Source organism: Pipistrellus kuhlii, unplaced genomic scaffold (genome assembly GCF_014108245.1).
Source record: "Pipistrellus kuhlii isolate mPipKuh1 unplaced genomic scaffold, mPipKuh1.p scaffold_m20_p_8, whole genome shotgun sequence".
In the NCBI taxonomy this organism is placed as follows: Eukaryota; Metazoa; Chordata; class Mammalia; order Chiroptera; family Vespertilionidae; genus Pipistrellus; species Pipistrellus kuhlii.
In genome coordinates, this window is record NW_023425584.1 from 54230625 (window position 1) to 54239755 (window position 9131).

The 9131-nt window shown below is 39.3% G+C and overlaps 1 long non-coding RNA gene across 1 annotated transcript; it reads right to left on the reverse strand.

Annotated features, from left to right (window-relative positions):
* Positions 1–560: 560 nt before the first annotated feature.
* Positions 561–6441, reverse strand: LOC123651770. Its single transcript, XR_006740677.1, has 3 exons — positions 6350–6441; positions 6065–6265; positions 561–785 (listed from the first exon to the last, which is right to left on the reverse strand). It is a non-coding gene; the product is annotated as an uncharacterized LOC123651770 (long non-coding RNA).
* Positions 6442–9131: the final 2690 nt, after the last annotated feature.

A 9131-nucleotide genomic window follows, 5' to 3' on the forward strand; every position in this document is an offset into this window, starting at 1 on the left:
TGTTGTACTGTTGATATTTGGCTCTGTTGACTAATGAATGTGCTTACCACTGCCTTAATCCAAAGAAAAATCTGCCTGAGTCAATACAGAGTTCTCATTAGAGTAAGTAATTTTTGGGGGGAACTAAGGATTTTTTTTAGTATTGTGTGTGTGTTTTTAAAATGTATATGTATATATACTATATTTATTGATTTCAGAGAGGAAGGGAGGAGAGAGAGAAACATCAATGATGAGAGAGAATCGTTAATTAGCTGGTTCCTGCACGCCTCCTACAGGAATCTAGCTGGCAACCCAGGCATGTGCCCTGACGGGGAATCAAACTGTGACCCCCTGGTTCATCAGTTGATGCTCAACCACTGAGCCACGCCAGGTGGGCTTTTTAGTATTTTGAATTTTTACAGCCAAGTTGAACAGAAAGCTAGAGACTGAAAATAATTCCATGAGACCCGGGAATTCCTCTGCTTGTTTTCGGAGGCCTTAGGAGGAAGTCTAGAAGTGATATCATTTACTGTATTTGCATGGTCTCACTTGAAAGCATAAGGCTGGCCACTAAGCCAATATGCATACCATTCCTCTGGCCTGCTGGATGTGTCTGCCTGCTCTTTTCTGAGACAATGTACCTCTGTCTCTTGTAAAAAAAAAAAAAAAAATATGAATAAGACTTAGCAGCTGGATGGAATGATTACCTCATTTGAGTAGTTTGAAACCAGTCTCACCTTTTTCTCTTGTGTTTGAAGGAGTGTAGAGGGTTATACATTATGTTCCTGTCATGGTGTAATTATCACCTATAAAACAAGGCCTTGAACTGTAATCCTTCACATATTTCAAAACAACGTTCTGTCGTATATGTGTTCCTGAATTATCTTTTTGCTTTGTAGACTTGTTATGGATCGTGTGTAGGTGTCCCTCCAGAATTCATATATTGAAATCCTAACTCTCAATGTATTTGTAGGTGGAGCCTTTGAGAGGTGATTAGGTTATGAGGGTGGAGACCCTGCAGAGCTCTCAGCCCTTCTGCCACGTGAGAACAGGGTGAGAGGAGGCTGTCTAAGAAACAGGAAGCAGGGCCTCATGGGGCATCGAATCTGCCAGCATCTTGATCTTGGACTCCCAGTCTCTAGAACTGTGAGTGATGAATGTTTTCTTAAGTCACCCAGTCCATGGTATTTTTATTCTAACAGCCCAAAGGGACTAAGACAGTTGGGAAGGCAGAAACTTGGTTTTCTTGGTGGCACTTGCTAAATATTCATGTCTCTAGATAAATATTATCCTCTAAGCAAAACAATAAGCATCCATCCCCATGTGACGGCAAAAAAAAAAAAAAAAAAAAAAAGATCTCTAGTGTGTGTGTTTTTTTTTAATTCATGACCATTTGAGCTCTATTTTTGCCCAAGTTGAGCATGAATATAGGTGTCTTTAGAGACTCCTCTTTGCTTATTCTTCAAAGTATTTCACTCTTGCAGGCAGTACAAAATCATGTAAATCCACTCACAACTGCTTTTCAACTGATAGAGTTTAGATTCATTGTGCACTACATATAAGCAAATGTTTCATATCTTATTTTACGGCAGTATTGGGGGCTCTGATTAGGTGCTGTTAAATATTTTGGTTAAATTAGACATTAATTTAGTCATTTTAGTTGCATTACATTTTGTTAGAAATAGAAGAAGCTTTTAAGAAACTTCTATTATACCTATACTGCTCCCATCCCCTTGATTTCCAGATTGATGTTCGGTATATCTTCAGGCTTTGGGCTCCCGAAAACCTTGCAGGGGCTATCCTGGTTTGGCCCATGCTTCTTGTTATTTTAACACAGACATATGTATAATCACCCCCCAAACTTGAACTTCACATTACAAAGTTTCCACTTAAAGTGAAGTATGGTTTCCCATTTTGTGACCACTAGGCTGTGCAGAAAGTGTGCAATGTGACTGTTGGGGGTGGAAGAAGTGGGGTGGCTCTCCACATGTTCCCCTCCTTCCTGTTGAGCTTGGCTGAGCTTGCCAGAGCACTGGAAGCAAGACAAGCATTAGATATCTCATACAGCTGAGTCTTATGTCCAAGGTGGAGGTTACCTGTTGCTTGTCAGGCATAGCTGTGATGGTGGGCCACAGGACTGCTGAACATAAAGTCTTACTGACCCCATTCTTTGCAACTACAGGCCCTACTGTATGCTTGAGTAATTGACCTTGGCTTCCCTTATTGTGAGTCAATATTATGATTTGTAGATTACTAGATTCCAAAGGGCAGGAATTGTATCTATCTGTGCAACTACATTTTAAAAATTATAAGATAAGCCTTGCTAAGGCTCAAGAACAGTTTACAAACAGTTTTTTTGTGTGGTAACAATGGTGGCTTAATAATAGGCACAAAATGGTTATGTGAAGAATAGATATCAATTCAATTCTTGAAATTGAAATCAACTATTCAATTTGTTATATGGAATTCTTGAAATGAAATTTTTAGTTTACTTTTTTGTGTTCATAATAATCACAGGAATATTTCTCTGATAAAGTTATACCCTGACCCGGAGCTCAATTACTGGTAAATCCTATGATTTTGTTGTTGTTTTTTTATGAAGAATTGGGCCTTGGCTAGATTTGCTCAGTGGATAGAGCATTGGCCTATGGACTGAAGGGTTCTGGGTTCAATTCTGGTCAAGGGCACATCCCCAGGTTGCCAGCTTGATCCTGAGGCAGCTGATTCTTATCATTGATGTTTTAATCTCTCCCTCTCCCTTCCTCTCAGAAATCAATAAAAATATATTAAAAAAATAAAATGAAGAGTTGACACTCAAATACTACAAAAGAAATTATGATAGGTCTCAAAATGGGCACTTTCATGCTTTGGCTTAGAATAGTAATTAAAAACTCATCATGGATGGCCAAAGATGTTTTAAAAAAATGTAACAGTATTTCTGAGCTGCAAGGTACTTTAGAGATTTCATTGGACAATGATCTCATGTATCTTTGGATTTTTTACACCTTTTCTCAAATTGATGTTCAAAAGTGAATTATTGCGTTATTCCAATTTATTTCTTTCCTTCTGGATGCTTAATACAAAATCCTTGGTCATATTCAACCTTCTCTTTCTTTCTCACTTTATATCTGTAATCAAGAAATTCTGTTGGCTTTATCTTAAAAATATATTCAAAATCCCACCCTGAGATTGCAGCTACCCTAATATGAGGTACTCTTAGCCCTTACAAAACTTAATGAAATAACCTCTTAAATGATCAGCTTCTTTCTTGATTTTCTTAAGTCCAATCTTTCAAAAGTAATTTGTTATACTCTAACACCTATCTGCTCAAAATTCTATTATAACTCCCCACTCCACTCAGAGTAAAAGCTACCATCTTTAAATGATCAGCTTCCCATTGTATTGCAAAACCTCTCTCCTCCTGTATCCCTCTCTCACTCCGTTCCAGCTGCGCTGGCCTCCTGGCTATTGCTCTGTCATTCCAGACACACTTCTATCTTAGGGCCTTTGTACTGACCTCTGCCTGAAAAGCCCTTCTTCCATATAGCTGAATGCTTCCCTCTTTCAAATCTTTGCTAAAGTGTGTTACCTTCTCAATATGGTAGACTCCTACCACCCTATTTATATTTGGACCTCACCAATTTCCTTTTGCAAAGCATTTCTCACCTTCTAATTATCTATTTATTATGGTATTTTTGATTTAGTATAACAATAGAATTTAAATATCACAAGGGCAAGGATATTTGCTTGTTTCATTTACTGAGCCTAGAACAGTACCTGAAGTAGTACCTGGCACATGGTAGTTGCTTAATTAATATTTATCAATATCAAATTGATGAGTGAGTGGAGGTCTGATAGGTTTGATATAGATTTGGATGTTGGAATGATCCAGTGGGATATTTTTATGATTATAAAAATGAATTTAATAGACAGTATTGTAGAATGCCCTGATCAGAGATTGAACCTGCAACCTTGGCATATGGGGACCATGTTCTAACCACCTGAGATACCTGGACAGGGCTCAAACTATACCTTTTTTAAAAAATGGGCTAGCAACAAAGTGGGAAATATATATTTGACAAAGGACTTGTAGCCACAATATATACTTCTAAAAACTCCTTCAAGTCTATAATAAAAAGATAAACAATCCAATTTTTAAAACAGTGGGCCAAAGCCAAATATTTAACGAAGGGTGATATACAAATGAGCACTAAGCACGTGGGAAAGTGTTCCGCAATATCAGTCATCAGATAAATGCAAATAAAACCACAGTGAGACAGCATTACTCAATCACCAGAAAGACAGAAATTTAAAGGGCTGACCACCACAAAACTGGCAGGGATGTGGAGGAACTGAAATTCTCATAGTGTTGGTGAGGGTGATGAAATGATATAATCACTACTTTATGACCCAGGACTTATACAAGAGGTATTTATACAAGAGGCTGGAAACATGTCCAGAGAAAGATTTGTATAAGAATATTCATAGCAAGCTTATTCATATTAGCCAGAAGCTGAATAAAGCTCAGGTGTCCATCAATAAAAGACTGGATAAACTGTGGCATATTCATACAGTGTTGTAGTATTGAAATACTACTCACCAATACAGAAGGAATGAGTTATTGATACACACAAACGCATCAATGGCCGTCGTGCAGGTATGAAAGAGAAGAAGGGTGTTTGCCTCTGGGAGTGGGAGCAGGGACTGACTGGGCGGGGGAATGAGGAAACATTGCAGATCTGGAATAATGATGTTGTATATCATGACAGGGGCTTGGATTACACAGATTTTATATATATATATATATATATATATATATATATATATATATATATATATTAGCTCTGTGTAATACATATATATTTTTAATCCAAATATATTTTTTACCCAAACACATCAAATGGTATAGTAAAAATTGTGCATTTTATTGAACATGAAACTTACCTCAAGGAAAATGTTAAGCAACTATTAAACTCTAGTTAGTGATATGCATCCCTAAATGTTAGATAAAATAGACTGAGGTCTGCAACTTAAAAACACATCTTAAATGTAAAGAAGATGAATAGGTGGATGGATAATTGACTGAATATTGGATAGCATGTGAAGAAGCCAATGTAGCAAAATGATAATTATAGAATCACATGGTAGGTATTTTAGTGTTCATGGTGTAATTATCTTAATTTTTATTTATGTTTGAAAATTTTCATAATAAAGTGTTGGGAACAAAAGTCTTTGTTGCTACAGTTTTAGGTAAAATGACTCTTGGTTGGGCTTCTATTTATATAAAAAATAAAACTATAGCATTTTGTGTGTGTGCTTATAAAGATTAATTATAATATTCCCAGAGAATTTTTATTTTTTTTGATAATCTGATTACTGCTCTGTCTCAACAGAACAGTACCCCATGAGACTGTGTGAATTTTCTGTGCCTTGTTACATGACCCAATAGGCCACTCAGGAGCATCAGTTTGCTCCGATTTGAATTTTTGAGGCATATCCCATAACATTTTTACCTGCGATTGCCTAGTTAAATATCCAGAACAAAATAATGTTGGTCACAGATTTATATCATCAGAAGTTTGTTAAAAAGGGCTTTATAAATATTCAGGAGGAAATGTTATCATTTATCTGTTGTTAGTCTTAAATTAAAAATAAACAATTATTTAACTATGTCTCTTCAGAAATGCTTTCTTTGAATTTATTTCTTGCTTTTACCAAATTTGGTACTACCATATTTTCAACAATAAGAGAGTATGAGTAAAGTCTTGTGATTTAATTTAATTTGCTTAATTCTACCTTGGAATTAAATGAAAGCATATCTTCTAACTTGGGGAAAAAAAAAAAGGCACACAAATCAATCACAAAAAGGAGAAGAAAAATATGAGGGAATGATTTACAAAGTAGAGATTTCCTGGCCTTCTCCCTCTTCTAGCTATATTTCTTTTGCATTAAAAAAGTATCTGGAGAAAGCACAGTAAGAGAAATTTCATATCCATGGCAATGAAATACATATCAGTCAATCTGAATTAATAAAAACAAATTTTACTTAGAGGCAAGAAGATGTGAAGATTTCATAAAAACTTACCAAGCATTCCTGTCCCCGAGAGTGGCTAGGAAGGAACCCATGAGCACGATGCACACAGAGGCTTCAGTGTCTCGGGGTCGGGACAGGACAGCCTGCCGTGGTGAACACACATTTTCACTGAGCTCTCCCGGGCTGTGGAGTGCAGGCACTTCCTCATGCCACTTCGTGAGGCAAGGCTTTATCCCAGAAGAGAGTGTACCTCTGAAGAACCAAGAAGAAAACAGGAAGCAGGATGAGTGAAGATCAGTTATTTACTTTTCCTATCACACACCCTTTTGTAAATACCTCTAATATAAACAGCTCTGAGCAAGCGAAGACTGTCCCTCGGCTGGTACACACTTGAGATCCAACAGGTGGTTGGCTTATGGGAGTGACGTATCTGAACACAGGTCAATTTCCATAGCATTCTTTCAACGGTGAGCCAGGTTGAACTAACGAGAGTTTGGTAAACAATTAACTTTCCAACCATTGTTTACCTTGAAACTTTATAGCTATTGTACAATAGTTGTCAGTTTGTCTCCATTTTAATTGCTGTATTTTATTTCACCAGGAGATCTCTTTCCTTTACTTTCTTTTCTTTATTATGTTTTTTTTTTTTGTCTTAAAAGCACTGATTAATTGAAGAATTAAGGAGTAAGAGCAGAACTTCTGGAAAAGACTTTAGCAAGCCTATCTAATAAAGAGGGAATATGCTAATTGACCATCACTCCATCACAAAGATGGCTGAGGCCAAATTACCTTAAGTAGCCTTAGCAAGCAATCAGCAGGGACCTGAGGCTACACCCTCCCCCGCCCCTGTGGGGCTTGACAGGGACCTCAGGCCATGCCCCCCACCCGGCTGGGCTTGACGGGGGACCTCAAGGTGCACTTCCCATCCTGGTGCTGGGCTAGAGGAACCTCAGGCTGCTCTCCCTGCCCCAGAGCCAGGCCTGGGAACCTCAGGCCATGCCCCCCACCAGATGGGGCTTGACAGGGGACCTCAGGCCACACACCCCAACAAGTGGGACTTAAGGAGGGACCTCAAGGTGCACTCCCAGTACTGGGTCGGGGGAACTCAGGTACCCCTGGCACATTGGGGCTTGATGGGGGACCTCAGGGTGTGCCCCCCACCCAGCAGGGATTGACAGGGGACCTCAAGGTATGCTTCCCGTCCTGGTGCTGGGCTAGGGGACCTCAGGCTGCTCCCCCTGCCCCAGCACCAAGGCCAGGGGACCTCAGGCAGTGCCCTACCCAGTGGGGCTAACAGGGGATCTCATGTGTGGCCCCCACTTGGCAAGGCTTGATGAGGGACTTCAAGGCATGCCCCCTGCCCTGGGCTGGGCTGGGGGACCTCAGACCATGCCCCCAATCTTGGCACTGGACTAGGGGACCTGAGGCTACGTCCCTTGCCCAATGGGGCTTGACAAAGGTGGGACTGGCCAGGTCTAGATCTAGCACAATGGGGAGGGGAGCCAACTGGGTTTGGATCTCAGGCGATTTTCAGGCACATGTGAGTAGACGCAGACTTGACTCTGGGTCCCATGGTGCATCCTAGACTCTGACAGGAGGAAGGTTTTCATATACATTTTACTAAATTTCTTTAATCTCTGACACTTCTATTATAGAGAAAGGGAAAACAACAATATTAAATTATTTCCTCTAATTAATCCCCTTTTAATGTGCACACATTTTGTGCACTGGGCCACTAGTATATACATTTTTCTAAACTGAGGCCTTTGAATGGAAGGAGTTATAAGGGATCACTAAATTCATGTCTATTGCACAGAATTTACAAGTTGAAAAATCTTGCTCATATGTACTCTCCAGGAAGTGCACAAAGACGCTGTGGTGAATTAGTCACTTTTGAAAAATAAGCATTTGGTCCCTGGATAGGTACTCAGAGCATCGTCTCAGTGTGCCAAGGTTGCAGGTTTGATCTTTAGTTAGGGCACATACATGAAGCAACCAATGAATGCATAAATAAGCAAAACAACAAAACCTCCCAGATGTGATGATTACAGTGCTAAGTGCTGGCTGTGTAAAGGGTATGTTGACTCTGAAAAAAAAATCAAGAGAAATATTTTAGATTTGAAGAGAGGAATCCAAGAGGGCATCAGGTTCTGATCCTGGGTGAGAGATACAGGGAAGTCTTAAGCAGTGCTATTCAGTGAAAATGTGAGAGGCACATATGTAATTTAAATTTTCTAATAGACACAATAAGAAAGCAAAATAAAATGGTAAAAATTAAATTTTAATTTTATGTGTTACTTAATCCATTATATGCAAAATATAATTTTAATCTATAAGTCCTTTGTGTATTTCACAGTGAACTCGGACTAGCCATGTTTCAAATGCTCAATAGTCATATGTGGCTGATAGCTGTTGTATTGGATAACATAGACTGAATTTACGAGATAATAGCATAGCCTTAGCTGGTTTGGATCAGTGGATAGAGCATTAGCCCACAGATTGAAGGGTCCTGGGTTCGATTCTGGCCAAGGGCAGATACCCAAGTGTGGGCTCGATCCCTCCTAGTAAGAGGCGTGCAGGAGGCAATCAGTGGTATTCTCTCATCATTGATATTCCTCTCTCTCCCTTCCTCCCTCTCTGAAATCAATAAAAAAAATATATATTTTAAAAAAGATATAATATCATATTTAAAAAATAGTGAGTTTAAGGAACCAACAGGGCATCTATGTGAAACTATGAAGCTAATTTTGGAGAATAGAAAAAAAAAAATGCAAGTAAGTGCCAAGCACCATATTCCAAAGCTTGTTTTTAGAACATCAGACACTCCAAATGCTTATTTTCATTTATTCAGAGAGAGAGAGAGAGAGAGAGAAACATTGATGAGAGATAATCATCAATGGGCTGCCTTCTGCACACCACCCCCTGCATGCTGGGGCATGTGCCTTGACCAGGAATTGAACCCATGACCTCTGGGAGCATGGGACGATGCTTAACCACTTGAGCCACACCAGTTGGGTGGAGTCACATTTTTATATATTACTAGTGACCCAGTGCATGAAATTCATGCACAGGGGGATGGGGTTCCCACAGCCCAGCCTGAACCCTCTCCAATCAGGGA